A 22,824-nucleotide genomic window follows, 5' to 3' on the forward strand; every position below is an offset into this window, starting at 1 on the left:
AGATTGTTTGAGTCCATAAAGAGTTTTTTTCAACCGACATACTTTCTTTGTCTTAAAGGTTTTTGTAAACCCAGGTGGTGCTTCCATGTACACTTCTTCTTTTAATTCTCCATGAAGGAAGGCATTCTTAACATCAAACTGATGAAGAGGCCATCCTTTATCTGCGGCAATCGAAAAGAGGACCCGGATTGTATCAATCTTGGCTACCGGAGAGAATGTCTCAATACCATATGTTTGAGTATAGCCTTTCGCCACTAACCGTGCTTTATATCTTTCAATGGTTCCATCTGCTTTGTGTTTGATTGTGAAGACCCAACGACATCCCACTGGATTCTTTCCTGGAGGAAGGTTACACTTTTCCCACGTGTTATTCCTTATAAGTGCCTCCATCTCTGTTTCCATAGCATCCTTCCAGTTCTTTGAATCCAAGGCTTGTTCCATAGAATTTGGAATTTGTTCATCGTATAAAGAGGAAGTAAACGCCTTAGCTTCTTTGGATAAGTTCCCTTTGGCAATGTTTGCCATGGGGTACTTGGAAGATCTAGTTTGTTTCTCTGGAGAGTACCGTTTTGGTGGGACCCCTCGATTGACTCTTGGAGGAAGGACATATCTATCTGTTGTTTCTTCTTGTATTTGCTCCCCTTGTTCTTCCTGCACTGTGTTTTCTATAGGCATCTCATGATTGTCAGATATATCAATGTTCTGATTTTCATGTGATATATTATCCTCATGTGTTTGAGAATTACTTACCTCAGACACCGGACTAGGAGGATCTTGGTTAGTAGCACTGATTGTTGGTTCACCAGATTGTTGGGAAGCTAGTGACTCGTGTTGGGTACTGTGATTAACTTCTTCAGTTGATGGGGCCCATTTCAACCAACTCAGTGTGTCATCATACTGCTTCTCCCCCTGACCACTGTGTTGTGAGGTATAGAAAAAATTGGTTTCAAGGAAGTCACAGTTCATTGTAGTGTACATGTGACGTTTTTTCGGGCTGTAGCATCTATATCCTTTTTGCTTGACACCATAGCCCACAAACACACAATTTTCAGCATAAGGGCCAAGTTTTCCCCGGTCTATTTTTGCTATGTGAACGAAGGCGGTGCACCCCAAAACTCGAGGTTGTAACGTGAAGGCAAGTGGGAGTTTGGTAAATTCAGAAAGTGCTTGGAGAGGAGTTTTTAGATCAAGAGCTTTAGTTGGTAGCCGATTTATAAGATAAGTGGCAGTGTTAAGAGCTTCGGGCCAAAAAGATGTAGGTACTTGAGATTCAATTAGAAGGGCCCGAGTTATCTCTAAGAGAATGCGGTTTTTCCGCTCGACTGTGCCGTTTTGTTCGGGAGTGTGAGGACATGAAGTTTGGTGAATCACTCCTTTTGTTTGACAAAATTGTTTCATTGAATCATTTATATACTCACCTCCATTATCTGACCGGAGGATTTGAATGTTTGTTTTAAATTGTGTTTGTACCATAGCATAAAACATAGTAAATTTATCAAAAACTTCATATTTGTGTTTTAGAAAATAAATCCACGTCATACGAGTGCAATCATCAACAAATAATACAAAGTAACGAAAGTTTTGCCCCCCAATCACTTCCGCTGGTCCCCAAACGTCCGAATGGATAAGTGAAAAAGGTAAATCAACTTTTGTGTTATTTGGTTTATATGTTTGTCTGTGACTTTTAGCCAAAACACAAGTTTCGCAATTTAAAGTTTTATTATAAGGAAATAACTTTGGAAATAAAAGATGTAAATAACCAGTGGAAAGGTGTCCCAATCTTCTATGCCATAACCAAGCTTCTCTATCTGTAGTCCCGTGAGCCAACATCACAGTACCATGTTGAGTCACTTCTTCCACGTAATACAATCCTTGACGTTCAGTGCCATGCCCAATAATCGTCCCCGTCCTGATGTCCTGTAGGATACAAAACGTGGGATGCATTAATACCAAACCATTTAATTCTTTTGTCACATGACTTAATGATAACAATTTATGTGACAAAGATGGTACATAAAGACAATTTGAAAGTTTTAAAGTTGGAGAGATTTCAATAGTTCCCCCTCCCTTAACGGGAACTACTTCTCCATTTGCGGTTTTGATGTGATTAATTTTGGGTTTAGTTTTAGAAACCATGTCGGATAGTTCAAACGTCATGGTGCCAGTAGCACCACAATCAAATATCCAAGCTTTGTCGAAATTCTCACACGTTTTAGCCATATTAACTTGCCCAATAAATTCTAAAAAATTTTCTTTAGTCTTAGATTTCCCCATAATTTCACTTTTATTTTTTTCATTAAAACACATTTTTGAGTGGTTTCACTTGGAAAAGTATAACTATTTTTAATATTTTGATGGTTTTTGTTATTTTCATAAAAAACAGAATCTTTATGAGATCCATTTGGCAACCTGTATTTATTTTCAAAACTTTGACTAGGAGTATCACAATTTTGACCATCATATTTTTCATTTTGGAAAGTGTATTTATTTTTTAAACTTTGACTAATGGGAATATCACAATTTTGATAAGTATCGTAATCGACAGAATTATTCATGGTCTCTATAGGGGGCCTAATTAACATTTTATAAACATTAGGGTCAAAGAAGCAAGGGTTGAAAAGAGAGGGGTTTGAGAATATATCCTCAAACCCGTTACCTCCATCCTCATTCATATCCCTGCTGCTAGTTCCGTCTCCGGCAAAGGCGACGCCGCCGAATCCGCCACTTTTCTGCTGATCTTCACTGTTACTAGTGTTTTCTGAGTTGCCAACGACGGCAGCCGCTTCCCCCCCCCCCCCACCTTTATTTCCCTTTTTATGTCCGTCATTCCACCACTCCGGGTAACCGACGAGTTGGAAACACTGATCCTTGGTGTGTTTCATCATACCGCAATGATCGCATTTTAGCTTGGTTTTATCAGCCCGGAATGATGGTCAATTACCTGTGCTTTTCTGACCCGTTCGCCCTTTTGACAGGAGACCCAATCCTCCAGATTCATTAGACCTGTTGGCGACTAAACCTACCGCCACACCGTTTTGGGAGGATGGGTTGTCGATGGTTGTTCCCAGAATACCCCAATGTGCCATCTCTTTCCAAACGGCTTCGTAGGCGCCTTCAGCCGAGGGTAGCGGGTCCCACCGGAGTATCTCTCTTTTTATAGTGTTGTATTGTCGGTCAAGGGCGTTCAGGAATTGGAATAGTTTTTGTTCTGACTGGAGTTTATTGTAGGTCGTTATGTCAACCGTACAGGTCATCGGGTTCGGATCTCTCCTTTCAATCTCTCCCCAAATACCTTGCAAAACGATCCAAAAATCTTCAAGTGGTGAGCCATTCTGTTCTATCCCGTTGGCCTTGACATGGGGATCAAAAGTTTGCAATTTGTCTTTCCCGCTACTGTAAGTGACAACTAACGCGTCCCATAAGGTTTTGGCCGTGGGAAATTCGGTAAGGTTACTTGCAAGTGCGGGTTCGATATTTTGGATTAACCATGAGAACACGACTAAGTCGTCTTGTTCCCATTGTTCATACTTTTCATCGGTTGGTTCGGGTGGTGCCGGATTTCCCGATAGGTGACCCAATAGGCTTTTTGATTTCCCCCCGATTGCTACTCGAATCATTCGAGCCCACCATGCAGAGTTTTGACTGTTAAGCTTGAGGCTTATTTTCAAGCTATCGGAAAGATTTTGTTTTGGGGTTTGGTTTTGGCTATTGAAACTGCTTTTGAGAAGATTGGTGATTTGCAAAGCAAGATCATCATTCTTATTGTTTTCGTCTGTCATGATGGCTTTGTCGGGATCGATTACGGGATTGAAGGGTTTGAAACAGAAGGGTAGATGATGAGCAGGCTAATCTTAAGATCGTGTGCTCTGCTCTGATACCATATTCACTAATGGTAAAACTGAGAATTGTATATATTGTTGTTAATTGTTTTTACAAGGAAGAAGAATACAAAGATATATAGGTGGGCATTTGGTAATAAACAAGGAAATACAATCTCTAAATTGAGGAGATTGATTCCAACGGTCCTTGATTAAGAGAAGGTAGCTGTCCATATCCACAATAAAGGAAATGATGATTATAGTGTGATCCTTTTTATTTCTCCATTTTCTAACATCATTAATAACCAAATATTGGTAATTGTTAATAAACTTAGCAAAATCAAATTATATATTCGAATACAAAATTTTCACACAAAAAATTAATCGTTATCAGTAACAATTAACTAAGATTTCATGTCCAAAGACCATCAAACCAAGTTCATACATGTAAAAGCACTAACATGAACGTAGATATGCCATCATCCACCTTAAAGGCGATGTCGTTCAGCAGCACCGATTGTTCATGAAGACATGTGGCGTTACGGCAACAGAACTCCCATGGGAAGATTATGTTAATGCTAGCTCAAGTTGGTTTTCCAACACCATGTTTGAAGACTTGTTGGAAGAAATCGCGTCCTGATTCTCTACATGACTACAACACTTCATTCGATGCCCTGCTGAACAAGGTAAATCTTAGTGAAACGCAAGCTGTTAGCTTATACCTTAAAGGCCTCAAACAAGAGGTCCGTGGGCCGAGAAAATGTTTAAGCCTTGTACCCTACACAAGGTATATGGGTTGGCACAAATAAAAGATATCAACAACAAAAATTTAAGGGGTGTAATAATTCCCAAGGGGGGCTCTTAGGAAGGGAACAAATCATCAAGAATTACTCCTTTGGTTAAGGCTTCGAAACTTCCCTTGTTGCTGCTAACAACTTGAGCCACTGAACCATCATGCGTTTATGGGTGATGAACTCAAGTTGAAAAGGTAATGGGAAAGTTTTTGGTGTACATAAAAATTTATTCCTGGGCATAAGACTAAGAATAACAACTTTACATACTCGAAGCGATCAGGGGCGCAGCTTTGTGGGGGGGGGGGCGCCCGACCCTTCAAACTTTTTGCTCAGTAGTGTACGATATGTAGTTTTCGTATAGAATTTTTTAGGTATATACGTTTTCGACCATCTGGTTGGAAATCTCAAGCTTCACCACTGGAAGCGATTAATGATGAAAAACAAGCAACAACAGAGTTTGTTGAAAAACAACCCATCATTTGGGCCTAGAGTTTAATTATGTCACACGAATTACTCGAGCCCAACATATATTAATTTCAAGCCCACCAATTAATTGTCTTTGTATTGTAGGCTGTATTCTCATCAAACAAAATCTATATTTCAATTTATTTAATTGGCTTCTGTGAACAAAGCATGATCAAATGATCTCGTTCATGTAGAAAACTATTTGAACTCAAATTAATTAGGTTCATAATAATTGTAATTAAAAATGGAATCTAGTTTGATCGTTAATCATTAATATATTTTATTTTTTTTTACTTGATTACACCGTGTTAGCTCTATTTCTCTCAAAACTTATTAAATATAAATAACAAGTTATAACAATACGTTTCATACAAAATTATTGGATTTTACTAATTACCTAAATACGCACATAAGTGTCTACAAAATGCACCGATCAATGTCAAGAATTTATATAGTTTAGGGGTCATTGTTTTTGGTCATCCGGAGGAGATAAGTCACGTTGGAAAGAGTTTAGGTGAATTTATGCATGAATTCTATCTCTCTATGATATGTTGTGTGGATGTCTCACTATTATTCGATTTACTGCTTGCTATCATTGCAGTTTGAATCTTAGCCGACTCAGCATAGTGTCACAGGGTCATCTCAGAGGCAGCGTGTAGGGCCCCCGGTCTCCTTTGGGCAAGCCATTCGGTCCTGCTTATTAATACAAGTCACTAGTCCACACACTCGCAAGGTAGGGAGTAACCACAACTTCTGACCAGTATTATGCAAGAAGCCGTTACATGACTCTCCTGAGTCATTGAGACTCTCTGGATGAGATGCAGAGGCGATTCAAAACAATTAAGTAGTATGGCACGTCGTAGCAATTAAGCTCAAATTTAATTTGATAGCTCAAAGCGTCATCATGAAGGTCGAGTTCCACTACAAAAAGAAAAACATAATTCCAACTTAAACTAGCTCTATTAGCCGAACAAAAGGTGAAATCACTTGAATTGTCTATGAGTCTATCGTAAATGTAACCTTTTCATTAGAACACACTTCTTAGCATCTATTGAGCCGGGGGTCTCATTGGAAGCAATCTCTCTATTCCTAACGGGTAGAGGTAAAACTGTCTACATCTTACCCTCCTCAGACCGTACCTTAGCTTTGCTATTGGTGGGATTTACTGAGTATGATGATGATGGTGATGACGACACTTCATAGCATCTTTTCATAATGGTGCAAATTAGCTACCAGAATTTATGAAAGCAATGTCCAATCACATTAAAGTGAAGTAACTGTTGCACTTATAATATCTAGGCTAATACATTCAAGAGCTCAAACACATAGGTGGCAAATTATGATGCTAACTTAAGTGTGTAATCCAATTCAACAACACGGGTAGACCTGTTCAGTAGTTTTCACTATTTGGAGTTACTTCTAATTAATGGATGGATTTGGATCCATGTATTGGAAGACTGTGAAACACTGGTTGATTGTTTCCAATCATGTCAGATTTTTAATCAGAAATTCAATGCTCATATAACAGCACAGATAATAATGTGCTTTAGTAATAAATTCATATCTCATGCATTGCTACAGAATCACTCATTGTAAGAACAAGAACATGGTTATGTTTTTCGTTCATTTAACTTTAACAGAATAAATAAATGGATAAGAACTCATAAACTAACATGTCTTCTGTTGCTTGCATTTGTTATCTAAAAGGATAAACTTATTCCTACTCGTCTAACAAACATAAATGTAGCCCTTATAATTGTACCACTTTGAGTTATAGATAGTATGCCATCTCAATGAAAGAACGCAACCGAAAACATTAGTAGCAAAGTGAAGACATGTTTATTAATTGTACCACCCTTCACTTGTAGGATTACCTCACTTAGAAACATGGAGGAGGTAGTTGTACTAAGTCGATCTGAATAGCACAGATTTAGCATGACTGGTTAATTGTGTCACCGCCATCAATAGCGGTCCCGGTGGGTTTCACTTGTATTTATTGATAAACTCTTTTTGGATGCCCTTTATTCTTTACTTTATGTTAAAGCATTTAACCCAAACCCTCATAGATGAGTTGAGATGGATATATAGAATACTTTCGGATATGACATTGTGCTCTAGGGGCATACAAGAAGGTCCGTTGACCCTTGTGATCCTCGTGTCACCAGAAGTTTTTGGATTTTTTTTATATAAGATGTGTTTTTTATTATAAATAAAAAGAAAACATGAAAATAACGTGTGCACATATAATGTATATATATGTGGATACTTGGTGGGCAAAAGTGAAATGGTACTAACTTTAACGTTATTTTACTAATTTCGTGAAAATAACGTTAAAAGCGGCAGATGGTTAATCTTGCATCATGTGGTGACGTTGATAGCAGTGGTACATGCACCAATCAATCTCTGTCCCGTTTGTTTGAGTGTTATGTGTCTTATGTTCAAGGCTTGATGCAAAACTACTATCGAGTCAGGGGTCTCACTGGAAGTAGCCTCTCTATTCCTACGGAGTAGAGGTAAGGCTGTCTACATCTCCTTAGATCCTACCTTAGCTTTGCTATTGGTGGGATTTACTGAGTACGATGATGATGAGTTGGATCTCCTAGTTGTAACTGATAAAGAAAAAAGCTTGTGAAAACCTTCAACTAAAAAGTTCTGGTTTTGCCACCGCGTGTCTCTAATTCTTTGAATATTATCAGCTTGTGCGGTGATAGCGGTGTTGGTTTAATATTAAGATGAACTCTTGGTTGGTGCATTGAATTCTCTACCTGCTTGTATATGAAAGCCAAACATGATTTATATTTGGATTTGAACTTCTTTATGGTGTTTTGATCGAATGGCATTAATATCAGTCTTCTCTTTCTGTCTGTCTAATGTCTATGTCTCTGCGTCATATACACACACTGGGTCCTGGCTAAGCAGCATGTGGTCATGAATGGCAACCGTGACCACTGGGGTTAGATTTCATTTAATAAGTTGCATTAAACATGGCATTTTCAAATTCTGCTCATAAAAATGTTGTCATAACTCATGCATTCTTTGGATTATATATAATTTATCTTTGGATTCTTACCCTACTTCAATATTTTTTACTGTGATTCAACAACAGTGTGTCAGTGTATGTGTTTTCAGTTATAAAAGAAGCTCAAAATATGATTGTGAACCGTAAAAACCATTAAATTACATGTAAATGTATATAGGATTTGAGTCTATTTATATATAACAGAATTATTAACTTTTATGAACGCTGATTGACTTTTTTAATTTTTAATTTTTTTTTTATTTTTTTCATACCTTTATCTTTCAAATTTCAGCAATGACATTTATAATACCTTTAACTTTCTAAAGACTTTGTAATCGAGTTTTATATGTTTATTTTTATGTACGTGTGGGTATAAATTCTAGTTGATTTACGTTTCGATATAAATTTTTCCTGAAATGAGTCGGGTCAAATATAGTCCTGCTGAGCCCGCTCTGGCTCAGCCGCACCACCCAGGGCGCGAGCCACCCGAGAAGCAAGCTATTACAGCGAGCGGCTGGAGCAGTATGGAGCCGAGGAGCAAGGCAGTAGATAAGATAGAAGAAGGGGTAGGCTCCCGGTGGAGCAGAGGATACGGTTAGGATAACGAACTTGAAACGCGGAGCCCGAGCGTCCGGCGAGCGAGTGGTTAGTGGCCAATAGCTATTTGTTCTTCGCCGCTTTGGGTTGTGGGGCTTACTTCCTAGCCCCAGTGGGAATAGTGACTAGCGTTATAGGTCGTTGGGCGGCCGGAAGGTTGCCACGAGTAAGTCAGTTTAGGGGACCGAAGGCAGTTCTCCGTGGACCGGACACGTAGCTTACCGAATCAGTTGCGACACGTATGGGAATGCATGCTACGAAAGATAGAGTCTGATACATCAACCGTCTACTCAATATCCTTGTACGGGTCCACAATCACTACATTTTCGTGCTTATTTTTATGTACGTTTTTCAGTTGTTCTACGTTTTAATATTAAACTTCTACGAAACGACGCGGCAACGCACGGGACAATTTACTAGTTCATATGCAAGTATCTATATTACTATATAAGCATTTACTATGTACAAAATGGTAAATTTCCATCAAATTTTAAGATGGCATATGAAAGGTCAAGTTAAAATGCCTAACTTTTTGTTATTTTCTTCCATTCATACCTCTCTTCCCTTGATCAATGGCATTTATGTTTAATAAATCTATACTATGTATCAGAGCCTTCCCCGAAAACTCTTGAAAAAATTTAGGCCTCAGGCAACGAAAATAATTGGGCCCAAAATTATGGTTAAGGGTAAATGAATTACAAAAATAAAAACTTAGTGATGGAGCAAAGCCTCGAACTTGAGACCTTTAAATTATTTTGAGATGGTTTTTGCCACTACACAACCAATATTTTTTTTTTTTGCATAACAAACGGATGAATATACTAAATATATAATTTAATAAATATATACAAATTATAAAGACTTTTCGGGTCCTTTGAAATTTTTGGCCTCGGGCGTCGGCACGGGTTTGCCGGGCCCAAAGCCGGCCCTGCTATGTATTAGATTATTTATGAATTATAAAAATAAGCTTATAGATAATAAACTCATCACATCCATCAAGAACATATATTCAAAAATACATTCTATTGTATTTGTGTATTTGGACTAAAGGACTAATCAGTGAATCAAAATTAATCAAATTTAACATAAAATGTGTTTTGTAATTTTAGAGAAGTTAGTTTAAAATTAAGATGTAAATAGTCGACTTCGTCGCAACACGCGGGTTTCACACTAGGTAAAAAAATGTTGCAGTACTATAAAATGTTTATCATAAGAGTTTCCATGTTTATCATAAGGGTTTCCCATGCGTTGCAGCCACGAAGCACGAGTGCTTTTATATATATACACACAGAACGTATATACGAGTTTTTAACATTTTTAGGTTTGAATTATGTTCTCGGCTCATCTTGTCGACTCCGCTGCAATACACAGATTCTCCACTAGTTAAGTTAAATAAAAATCAAAATTAAAAAGGTTGAAAATGTCTAAATTAACTTTCAGTTTATATGTGAACATCATCACATGACATGTGAACATATCAAATCACATATGAATTAGAAGGTAATATTATAGTCACACACCTATGAATTTTAGAACTCTTAATCTTACAAAACGAGAAAGATTTTCAACACTTTATTATCACTAGACTATAGCAATTTGCTCTTTTAATTTGTTGTAATTGCTATTTCAAGTTCATATATTCACATATGAATCGACTTAATCACCATTGGGTTAAACCATAATTTTATGGGTCAACTTTATGGTAACATGAAATTGGGTTTGCCTTTACTTGTTCGTAATCATAGGGCCAATATTTTTCGTGTATACTACCCTTTTAGATGGTTAAAGCATGAAGAAAATCTCTCTATAACGTTGTAAGTAGAACACCGACGTTCTTCTCATTACACATCGACAATGACTATCTCACGTATGAGAAACGATTTTCAAATTAGGGAACCAATCAAAGAAATTTAAGCCCTTCAGTTTGTCTTGTCGTTCTCAAAGATGGATCTTATTGAGAGATAACTATGAATGGGATAGTTTGTATTTGCGTATATCTATAAAATAGAATAGTTGGGTATCAATATGGATACTTTGGGTATCAAAATCATTTAATAGTTGATTATTCTATCGTAGTTAGGGAAAAGATCAAATAGGAAGTTAATTTTCGCTAGGAAGGATAGGAAGCCATAGGATTATGACAAGTGGCAAATTTTAAAATAAAGAGAAAGGGTATTTTAGTCAATCCAACTCCTTCTTCTTCCTTTTTCAAAACCCAGTAAATTCAAAAACCCACCATTTTCAAAACCCACCATCTTCAACTATTTCTTCACTTTCTATCTCAATAATCACTACATTATAGTGCGATCTTCATCACCAATCAATGATTCAGAACCCGATCAACGTGTTCTTCAGCTTTTTTTTTGAAGAAAACACAGTTTAATTTCATAAAAAAATCTCGTTTTTCGGGTGATTTTGGAGATAATCACTCGATTCGTTCGATTCGAGTGTTGATAAGTGTTTCTATCATTCAAATTTTTGTCAATTGATGGAGAAATCGGCTTCGATCCATGTAAGAAATTCTTTAATTTCATTTTCATGATCTGAGTTTTTGATTTAGCATTGCGTTTTACGATCTTTGCGGGGGTCCGGGGGCGGCAGCCTCCGGTAGTGGGGTCCCAGGGGCGGCCGCCCCTGGCGGGGTCCAAGGGGCAAAGCCCCTGGCTGGGGTTGAAAACACATTTTTTCCATAAATTGGCTTCGGAATTTTTTTTTTTCAATTAAATTGTTGTACTAAAAACGCATCAGAAAAATTAATTTTCCATAAATTGGCTCATTTAGGTAAAACACATTTTTTAGGTGTTTTCAGTCCATTGCGTTTTAGAATGAGTCATTTTTAAGTGTTTTCTGGCCATTGCGTTTTACATATAAGACATTCTTTGTGTTTTTGGTGCATTGCGTTTTAGGTAAAACACTTTTTTATGTGTTTTCAGTCCATTGCGTTTTAGAAAACAGACATTTTAAGTGTATTCTGGCCATTGCGTTTTATTCATTTCTTTGTGTTTTTGGTGCATTGCGTTTTAGGTAAAACACATTCTTATGTGTTTTCTGGCCATTGCGTTTTACAAATAAGACATTTCTCTGTGTTTTCTGGCCATTGCGTTTTACAAATAAGTCATTTCTTTGTGTTTTTGGTGCATTGCGTTTTAGAAAAATGTCATTTTTTAGGTTTTTTTTCATTCCGTTTTACGTAACTGGTGATTTTTCTATTGCGTTTTACGCAACTGGATTAAATTTTTTTTTTTAAAATATAGCAATAGTATACTCGTTTTAAAGATAAAAAAACGCTCGTTTTTTTGGTGCAATTTTTATAAAAAAATAATGTCGTATGAAAGAGTTATTAACGTTTAAAAAAGGGGGGGGGGAATTGGAGGAGAGAGAAACTATTGGCTTGGATTGACTAGAATGCCATTGAACAAACTCACGCGCCTCTTTTCTTTCAATTTCCCTGATTTAATCTTAGCCCTTGATTAACTTAATGGATGGTTAAGATCACTTCCTATCCTTCCTAGCCAAATAAACTTTCTATTGTATCTCCACCCATGGTAATTATTGAAAACTTTTATTAGTTCAATGCTAATATCCCAATCCCCTTTAACTTCTTGCTAATAGTTGGTTGCTGCATTGGAAAATTTCAGTCGATTTCATAAGTAGGTTATGTAAGCAATTGCATTTCTATGCAACACTTAGATTTTTATGCGCTTCTTAAACGAACACTTTGTTATGTATTGGCATTTTATCCTATCTATGCAAATTATCTTCTTGAAAATGGTAACTGCTTCTCCCCAGTTAAAATTCTAAATCGTTGATGTGTGATTTAGTAACTATAAGGTTAAAATATATACAAATATTAAATAAGATACAGTTACAAAAAATACTAAACCACATATAGGTAAGTGTGACCTAATTAAGATGAGTAAAGATAGAGCTGCTAAACGAGTCGTGTTTGTGGGTTAATGTGGCAAACCCGACACACACATGAATCTGAACACGACAGTGTTTTCAAAGCTTGTCATAAATATGTCTTGTTTAACTCAAAAAAAAAATATTATTTTTTGCACACTAAACTTTAAGTTTAGATGTGTTTGTGTGTGTATATATATATATATAAAAGCAAATTGGATTTAAATAATCCTAACTTTCTCAATTTGGCCGATGATAATCCCAACGCAATTTTTTGCCGATAATAATCCGAACTAGTCCACTTTTGCCCGATAATAGTCTGCGTTAAAAATAACTTAACGGAGTTAACTTCTTTTCCAAATTACAAACCGATGTTTTAGGGCTTTTGATTAGAACGAGTATACAAGTTGATTGATGTAAAATTATTAGGGGTGTTCAAAAAACTCGTGGCTCGCAGCTCGCTCGAAGAAAGCTCGGCTCGAAATTGGCTCGGTAGTTAACGAGCTAGCTCGGCTCGGCTCGGTTTGTAAACGAGCCGAGCTCGAGCTTGGTCTGGCTCGGCTCGTGAGCTGGCTCGATAAGGTTTACATCCTTCATTTTTTTGTCCCACATCGCTTAGAAAACAAAAACTAAGAGAGTATTTCCCCTATAAAAGAAGTTAAAGACAATGTACAAAGTGAATTAACTATTTATACTTGCATATTTAGCCATATGGTTAAATTAAATCGCAATTATGGCCCTTAGTCTATGAAGAAATTCATTTTTAAGTAGTAAATTTTGCGTTTTTTTGTTAGTTCGAGCTAGATCGAGCTGAGCCGAGCTAGCTCGAATTCTAATCGAGTCGAGCTCGAGCCTCAAATCTAGCTCGATTTGAAAATCGAGCTCGAGCCGAGTCAGCTCGAATCGAGTTTGAGCCGAGCTCGAGCTAGGTCTAGCTCAGCTCGACTCGGCTCGTTTACAGCGCTAAAAATTATCGGCCAAATTGAAAAAGTGTAGTGTATTGGTATTCTTGGAAAAACTTATTTGTTGACTTTCTCTATCCACATGCAATACACATACATATTCCCTCTCATTTTTTTATAAGTCGATAATTTTTTTATACGACATTTTTTTAAACTTGCACCATAAAACCGAGTATCTTTTTTATCTTTAACTAGTTTAAGAACCCGCGAGGTTCGCGGGTGGACTAAAACACAAATGAATAAGTTTAATTTATTGAAGTAATCGTTTGAATTAAATAACCGTTGAAGTAATAATAAATTAGTAAACTACAATGAGACAAATAATGTAATAGCTAAAATATTTGGTTAGATAGCTCTAATTTTACCACAATAACGTACCTATAATTTATATTTGGTTACACGTCTCTAGCAAATCGAGCTTTACTCCACCAGCCCGCCTTTACCTGGTCTTTTCGATGGTGGATCTTAATCTGTGAGTGAACATATGCCTGGTGTCAATATTTGTATTGTATGTTTGTGTAGATTTTTTTTTTTGGCTTGGAATTAGGATTAACAAATTTAGAAGCGTGGAATTGGGATTAAAAAGCGCGTCACTTACATTATGTTTGCTTTCCCCTGCTGCCCGCTACGCGAGCAAAACCATTCAGTGCAACTTCAGGTATAGATTGACTGCATTTGGGGCACACCGTGTAAGGCCTTCTTTTTGTGCCCCAGCCAACAAAATCGACTTGTCGATGAGAATATGTGATCATAGAATCTGCAGAGTGCATCACAAATTTGGACAGAATTTAATTGGCTTATACTGAAAGTTGTTGCAAATAAATATTACCATGCTAGTTTAGTTGTTTCTCTTGCTTTATTTTTGAGCAACCTTCTTCTTCTTAACCCTATGCATCTCTATGGCAGTTGAAATTCAAGGACTTCTTGCCTCCTGTGGTTGCAGGGGTGGTGTTAGCCACATGAGAAGTGAATCCCTGTGAAAAAAACCTACAAAATCTGTCGTTTAAGGTTGTAAGCAAGTAAAGGAAGGAAAGATAGATAGTCATAGAACCAGTATAGTATAGATTGGTTAGCTCTTTAACACGTGTTTCTTATTTTACATTTTGATCATTAGACCACCCGTAGTGGGCGTCATTTTCTCAAAAATATTGCCCAATAACGCCCAATTCCACCCCTTGCCCACCTCCATGGCCGTTTTCGGGCGTGTTTTCGCCTAGATTTTTTTTGGCGTGTTTTAAAACATGCTGAAGGGGGGATTTCTTGGCCAATCACATTTGATAACGTAAACATGCGTATCTCTATATTTTTTGCAAATTTTAATAACGTAAACTTTTTCAAAATAAGTAAAAAAAAGAAATATCTTGATGATCATAATCTTTCAAGAAAAGAAAAGAAGGCAGATGAACAAAATGAAACCCATGTTAGGACGAAAGTTAGTTGCATAGTTTAATTAAAGGTGTATTTAAGTTCAAATGCATACGCATCAGAGAAAACATTTTTAACACTTTTTTAACAGAAGGATAAAACAAATACATACTCCAGATCTTAAATAAATAAGTTTGAACAACGAAATTATCCAAATTGAACATCGCAACGGAGACTGCTCTATAAACTCACTTAATTGTAACAGAGAATAACTTACTTGTCTTCCGTCCTAATCCATCAATAAGTTGTCGAGGCCGTGGCAATGAGTACAGGCGGCGGTGATGATTGCCGGCGCCGGAGGCGCTCTCCGGCTGCCGAGCAGCAGTGATTAAAGGAGGTGGTGTTTGGTGTATCTTGGAATATATTCGGCCCATCACTCTAGCAATGGCACCAAAATCATTGTTGGGTCAGTTCCTTCACAACCACATACCACTGTGTAAACGAACCATAGGATACCAGAACTTACCCCATTCGTCGGAGATGCACATCAACCGTCGTCTTCAATTGCCAATCACTGATAGCTCGGCTCTTGCAGCCGTCTACAACCATTAAACGCCCAAGAACCAAACCATTGACACCTCTTTGTCGCCATTACCGGCATATCGTGTCGCGGTTCCTTGTTCTTGTGATCCAAATACCTGTAATACAACTACAAACAATAAGTGATGATCTAATCTACTTTAATTGGGGATAATATAAACCTAAAAAATAGATTGAAATACGGAAAAGCATCGCGGTTTCTATGTATCAGTCTTATGATTTATGTGTGATTTTCGGTGAAGCACTATATGAGAAGACATTTTGTGCACATGAAGAGAAATTCATTCTCTCAGTTGTTGCTACTGCCAATCGATTTGCAGTAAATGGTTAGCAGAGTTAAAATTATGGAAAAATAGCTTTTTTGAATATAGACTTTAAACAAATCAGTTTGAGAAGTTAAGTTTAAACCATACTGCAAATTCAAAGGCTTTTTCTAGATTCTTTTTGAAAGAAAAAAATGCTAAAATAAAATTCCAACTTTAAACTTTACAAGACAATTTACATGTTTCTATCTAGAAAGTGTATAACCACTATTGACACCTTAGGTTGCAGGAATGAACATATAAGCATGTTATACATTCTGTTTTATTTTTATAAATGCTAACTTCAAGATCACAGCGATAGCCATAATTTATAATTTATAAATTCAGATGTAACAGATTTAGGTTATATTTCATCGCTAAATGGATCAAATCGGTAACATCAAATAATTTTGCTAATGGGTCGATATGTATTGATAACCAAAACACTTTCAACACTAATTAACAAATCATTTAATAAAGCTAAAAAGACTGAAACCCTACCCATCTTTTCTGGAAACAGCGCGAAACTCTGCTCAAAGTTGTCTCATCTGAGAGAAATCAAACCAAAAGAACATATTTAAATTACAAAACAAATCAAACACATGGAATAAGAGTATAATCGGAAAACATACTCAAGAGGAACAATTATACCTTAAATCACCACAGGAGCACATCTGACCACCACAAACGTCGTCGCAAACCTGATCTTCACCAGTGCAGCCTCTGTAACTCTGCATCATCGCCATAGCCGGAGTGAAACCCTGCAATTGTAAATATCGAGATCAATACAACATAAAAAGTACGGTAATTATCGAGATCAACAAAAACCCTAAACAATAAACGTAAAAGGGAAGGAGGGGAATTACCTGTGACCGACCAACCCATCGGTTGTTAACGTATTCAACTCAACAATGATGCCGCGATTGGGGATAATTACGACGTTTGGGAGATTTTGGTGGAGCTTTTTTATGTGAGAAACAGGGAGCCAATGATTGGTCAATGACGACGAACACAACGGATTTTTCCGCTCCAAAATTGGTAGCGCTCGGCTCCTGAAACTTGAGACGTCACCACCTGTGGAAACCATCGTTCGATTTAGGGTAGGGGAAGGAAAATTAATAACACCAGGGATCGAACGTGCATTAGTGGAGCGTAATAACCAATACAGAACCAATTTACCAGCTGAACAAATATGATTAGTTTCAAACAAAATAAATATTTACACACAAACAAAAAAGGAAAGATAAAATAAAGAGCTAATGAGAGTGTGCCATGTGGCAGACTTTACTGTTCACAAGGTTCTAAAATTAATATATGGATAATACCAAGTTAACCACTTGCAATAGTAATCCATGACTCCTGGGCATATTAATAGTCCAGTTTAAGTATTTGAACGTAGACACACAAGTCTTAAAACAGAATAAATGATATAAAAATTGGGTTAAACATCAACTAAAAGGATTAGGAAGTTTACCAAAGTTTCAGCACCAGTATATAGTCAAACTGAAGCATAAATCTGACCTCTTCACCTCAAACAAAAACGTGAAATGGACCTCTTCTATTTGATTACAAAAATACAAACAAATAATCATTATACAGACAAACTGAAGCATAAATAATCACGAAATAGAAGCATAAATCTGGCAAAACGAACTAATATACTCATCAAAACCCTAAATCTGACCTCTTCGATTTAATCACGAATATACAAACAAAAAATCGGTAATTAAACAAATTGAAGCATAAATCATTGCAAAATAAGCGTAAATTTGAAACTATATACTCAATTAATCGCTAAAAGAACACATAAACCCTAACTTTTCATCATAATAAGGAATTGTAGATTCAAATGATATTGAAAGACATACTTAACCACATGAGGATTACGTAAGAGCATCCGTAGGATCGAGAGCGTAACTTGACAAACAAAATAGAAAATGCAAGTATCATAAGCATTCGAGCATCTTGTTTTTCCTTCAAAATAATAAGAGCATCCATCACTTAATTAATTAAAATAAGACATTATAATACCTTTGAAGATTTTCTTTTCTTAAATCGGTGGCAGGCTTCCTTCTTTTGGGGCATAATTAAGACCTTTCTTAACAGAGTAGCCTTTCCGTGCCCTGTAAAAAGTGTACAAACATTAAAACCTGAAGAAAATAAAACTGAAATAAAAAGTTATAACAAATAAATACATATCGTAATTGCAAATTCTTTATTTATAATTACATATCATATTTATGTACACGGTTCGGCAAATTCTGTACCGATTTACAACAGTCCATTTTCCTGCATTCGAATAATACACGTTACAAAGTATATAGAATCATACAAACTGGTCAAACCCCAGGGACGAAATTGACATTTTACTCCATAAATAAATAAATAAACAACTTACTTGATAAGCCTTTAGTGACAGATCAACTACTTTTTTTGTCATCACCAAACTTAAACTCCGTAAGATACCTATAATAGTCTAGGGATAAGCTCGGTACCAATCGTATCGATACCAAAGATTTCCAAAAGTGGGTACCGGTACCGTATAAATACCGTGTGGTACAGTTCGGTACCAAAAATGTCAAAATTAGTCCGAAAAGTGGCACAAAATAGTGTACGTGGCTAAAAATTTGCATTTAAAAACCATCTTATTTAAAAAACTTAAACATGAATAATATAAAATGAAAAATAAACAAAAAAATTAATAAAAATAAATATAGATTCAAGAAAACTTACATAACATAACTCAGCATGATCATACTCATCAGCCGTTACTATGCGCCAGCAATTCCATTTTCATATTTATCAAGACAAAGAAAAAAAGACATTAGAAAGAAATTCAAGTTATGGTTTCCAAACAATTTACAAAGGTAAACATGTCGAATAAAACATTTGTAGGTCCCTCGGAGGTTGAGGTTAAACCTATTCCTTGTTATGTTTAACGCACTAGCAAGTGCGGAATCCAAGCTAGAGTGCAAACCGTAGTTTAGATGAAAAGCAAAGTAACAAGAGAAAGAGTAGACAAGCAATATATCAAAGTTTTCTCTTGTATTTCAGTGGACACGGTTACAGCCCTTGACCAAACTGAAATGCTCTCTTACAAGACCTTGGGTTCACTCACAAATGCTCTCAATATGAACTTGAACAACTGCTAAAGAACTTGTTGTGAAGTGAAACCTACATGGGATATATATACCCACATCAGTTAACATGCACGAAGGATAAGGATTTCTGGTCGAAGGATCATTTATCGACCAGAAAGTCCATCGAAAGATTCCGAAGGATCCATATGTACCTCGAAGGATGATATATCCTTCGAGGTCCATAAGTTTCCAACGAAAGATGTCTTTCGAGGTCATCGAAGGATACATAACATCCTTCGATGACATCCTTCGAACCATATTATCTTTCAAACATAATGTTGACTGTTTGGCCAAGTCAAACCAGGAGGATGGTTGACTTGGTCAAACATTTAGTCAAACTCTTAAACAAATACAACAAAAGACGTAAACACAACAGACAAAAGACATCGTTTTATACATTACAAAATACAGACAAAGTACAGACACAAGTGCACCAACAAACTCCCCCTTGGCTGTAGCTTTGTCTCGGTCTTCGTGTCTCTAAGTCTCTGACGTCCTTTCCACTGTCAAATGATGTGATGACCATGCACTTCCTGCGTTGACCAGCAGATTGAAGCAGTATCGGGCCATCCTTTGAAACTTCAAAGCTTGATCTCGATCCTGAACTAAGTAGTTTATCTCATGATCCTTCAGAACAATAATATCCGATCTGGACATGTTAGTAATCCACATCGGATCTATTATCCTGAAGTTCTCCTGACTATCTCTTAAGAGGATCACCGCTTCTCCAGTATCAGCATCGTAAACCCAGCAACGGAAGTTTCCAAGAAAGTCGGTCTTCATCTTCAGCAAGGGTATCTTCTTCATCACCTTGGGAGGATCATATACCAGACGATAACGAGCTGTGTTTGTCTCTGGATCAAGTGTAAACCTGATCTGCTCGTATCTGGGAAACTGTGGCTTGTACAGAGGATCCTTCCAACCCAATCTCCTTTCCAACCTGATTTTCTTAGCGAACAGATCCACCATCTTTTCTTCGCTCCGATTGATGACATCTAGTTGGGCTAACACTACAACATCATAATATGGAAGTGTGAGAATACTGAGGAGAGTTCTGAAATACTGAAGACCCGTTTCTCTTTTCACGACCATGCAGTGAAGATCTTTGACAAACATCCAACTAATAATGCGACCCCGAGCCCGATTCTTTTCCAGCATCATATAGTTAACCTGTTCCAAAGGAGCGAGCGGAGGAGGATTCCTAGCAAGGAAATCCGCTCGCCATTCATTCACGGTTTTCTCACGGTTTTCTTGAGCTGATGGCGAATCAGAAGAAAGATTGGCGAACTCTGCAGTCTTTTCAGCCACAAAATCATCATCAAGGGCATTCACCTCCGCATTATCCTTTCCAACATATACAGGACGATCAGGATCCGAACCGATGAAGATTTCATCTATTGAAGAGAAATCGGTTTGATCCTGAACTAACGGAGTGTTATCAATCATGCTTACTGCAACATCATCCAATTCCGTCAGAGCCAGTATCTGTTCATCCGACATTTCAGAAACATATTCTCCATCTTCTAACATTTCACCCGTAACTGGATGAAACTTTGGAGCACTTGAGGATTCAGGTTGATCAGTGAACATTTCTGGTTCCAGACTAATCTGTTCAGGCCCTGTAGTTGTTTCCAGTGTTTCTGTCTGCTCAGTTGGCCCAGTGGTAGCTGTTGGAGGAGCAGAAGGAGTGTCTTGAGGTGTACCAGATCCACCTGCAGCACCGGATGCAGTTGCACCAGAACCTGAGGCAGTTGTTTGATCTGGATTAGCCGCATCATTATCTTGATCATCCTCACGCCTTGGGGGAACTATCCCTAAGGTTTTGCACCTTTCATTCCACAATGTACCAACCTTGGAATGAATCTTGTTGAAGTTTGCATACATGGGTTTGAAGGCTTCCATCAGTCTATCATCACGACTACTTACCTTCTCCCTCAACGCTTTCGCCTGAGTTTCCAAATTAGTACTATGCCTCTTCATAATTTCGACCTCCCTATCTCTTTCCTTGTTTGCCTGTTTTAACCTTTCAATTTCCTCGGCCTGTTCCTTGATCTTGATATTCTGAGCTTCAACAATTGAACACAGATGATTGTGTGCCATTACATCCTGTTTACGCTGGACACGATATTCTTCAATAGTTCTTGTGTGTCGACCAACTATAGATCCCAATTCACTGACTTGTTCAATCAGGAATTGTATCTTGTCAGCTTCAGAAAATCCAGATAAGGTTTCTGCCAGAGTTGGCCGCGAAGGCTCAGGTCTTGAAGAACCAGACTGACGAGCCTGACCCGAAGCACCTGTAGGACCAGTAATAGTGAGAGGGGGTCGAGCATGTGTACCTGAGGTGGGAGTTGCAGGCGGCTGTTGATCAACAGTCACCGTGCGTGTCCCAAAAGACCTCTGAGGAGAAGACATTAGCTCCAACGTCTCTTTTTCAGTAAATTGATCACCAGAGGGAGGAAACTGCTGCTCAGGAGCAGATGAAGGCTGAACAGAAACTGGAATAGAGGAGTCACCAGCAGCTTTCTTTGACGCACGAGTACCTTGTCGTTTAGCTTTCCTCTTTCTGATAAAACCCGGAGAAGTAAGGACATAATCCTCATCCCTGTCAGATTCTCCAGTTCTAGCTGTCTTCTCTATTCGCTCAAACCGGGGATTCCCGCGACTATCAAATACTTTCATCATCCCTGGAGGAGGAGGATTATCATCCTCAGACGATGAACCACCATCACCCGAACCTCCTTCCTCATCAGAAGATGAGCTGCTTTCATCAACTACCTTTCTTGGCTGATCTACCTTGCCTTTACCCTTGTCAGTCGCAACAGTACCAGACTGACCTGCAGCACCACCATCTCCACCTGTACTAACACCTGTTTCAACAACCACAGCACCACCATCACCACCTGCACCAATACTAGCATCAGGATCTACAAACTCTTCCTGAACTTCTTCAGTTGCAATATTAACATCCACTTCAACACGTGCTGGAGCACTAGAACTCCCAGCAGACTTCCTTGATGCTTTAATTCCATGTTTAGCCCCAAGCTGCGTGTCTGCCAAAGCGATCAATCTTGGCTCTTCATTATCAGAGTCACTTGCGTCTCGCCGCCATTTGTGGTTCTGTGGTGCCTCGTAGTTAGGAATATCAAGATGACCAATAAGTTTCCTAATTGGATCTGATTCCTTATAGGCGGCCATGGACTTGAATATCAGCAGAGTACGCTCATTCATTGGATTAACAGGTAGTTTATCTGCTTCAGCCTTTGGAAGATCAGGAATCTGATCGTCAATCATCATTTGCAGAAATCTGGGATATAGCCAGAACTTGGTGTTTGTTCGTTGTGTTGGTGACGGAAGTGGCCTTCGAGCGTTTTCCTTCAGATTGTCGAAGATATAGCGAGATATGTTGAACGGCTTGTTCAGAATCAACGCCGTAAACAATCCAGTTAAATCGATTGGCGACAAATCATACCCAGAACGCTTGTTGCTTAGGCAATGAATAAGAATATGCAACAGGAACTTGTATCGAAGCGGCATATACTTCTTGTTGATCTGATTGGCAAGAACGTCGTCGCTGTATCGCAGCCTCATCAGTAACCCCCACTGACACTGTAAGTCTATAGAAGTTGGATCTTCAGGTTGATCTCCAAGCTGTAGACGTTCTCTGATAGTGTTTTCTGTTATAACCACGGGTTTTTCAGCAACTGTTGCCCTGATCACTTCCTTATTTTCCACCGTTTCAATCACAGCTGAACTCCAAAACGCCTTGATGTGCGACTGATAGGCAACGTGCTGTGTTGTGATAGCATAATTGATGCGCGCCCTATGAAGATACTCCATGATTCCAGTAAACTCAGGA

General features: G+C 37.9%; 2 long non-coding RNA genes across 4 annotated transcripts; both read right to left on the reverse strand.

The window, feature by feature from the left end:
* Window positions 1-13,783: 13,783 nt before the first annotated feature.
* Window positions 13,784-14,268, reverse strand: LOC110918572. The gene is made up of 2 exons (XR_002581419.2): window positions 14,157-14,268; window positions 13,784-14,028 (listed from the first exon to the last, which is right to left on the reverse strand). It is a non-coding gene; the product is annotated as an uncharacterized LOC110918572 (long non-coding RNA).
* Window positions 14,269-15,178: 910 nt separating this feature from the next.
* LOC110917317 lies at window positions 15,179-18,248 on the reverse strand. Of its 3 annotated transcripts, none has more exons than XR_004883626.1 (9): window positions 18,224-18,248; window positions 18,055-18,114; window positions 17,857-17,948; window positions 17,300-17,383; window positions 16,692-16,899; window positions 16,477-16,586; window positions 16,327-16,373; window positions 15,450-15,621; window positions 15,179-15,361 (listed from the first exon to the last, which is right to left on the reverse strand). It is a non-coding gene; the product is annotated as an uncharacterized LOC110917317 (long non-coding RNA). The 3 variants fall into 3 exon arrangements; XR_002580474.2 differs by having other exon boundaries at window positions 17,300-17,742; XR_004883627.1 differs by having other exon boundaries at window positions 17,300-17,742; window positions 18,093-18,114; window positions 18,224-18,247.
* Between the last annotated feature and the right edge of the window lie 4,576 nt (window positions 18,249-22,824).

This window comes from Helianthus annuus, chromosome 16, assembly GCF_002127325.2.
Source record: "Helianthus annuus cultivar XRQ/B chromosome 16, HanXRQr2.0-SUNRISE, whole genome shotgun sequence".
In the NCBI taxonomy this organism is placed as follows: Eukaryota; Viridiplantae; Streptophyta; class Magnoliopsida; order Asterales; family Asteraceae; genus Helianthus; species Helianthus annuus.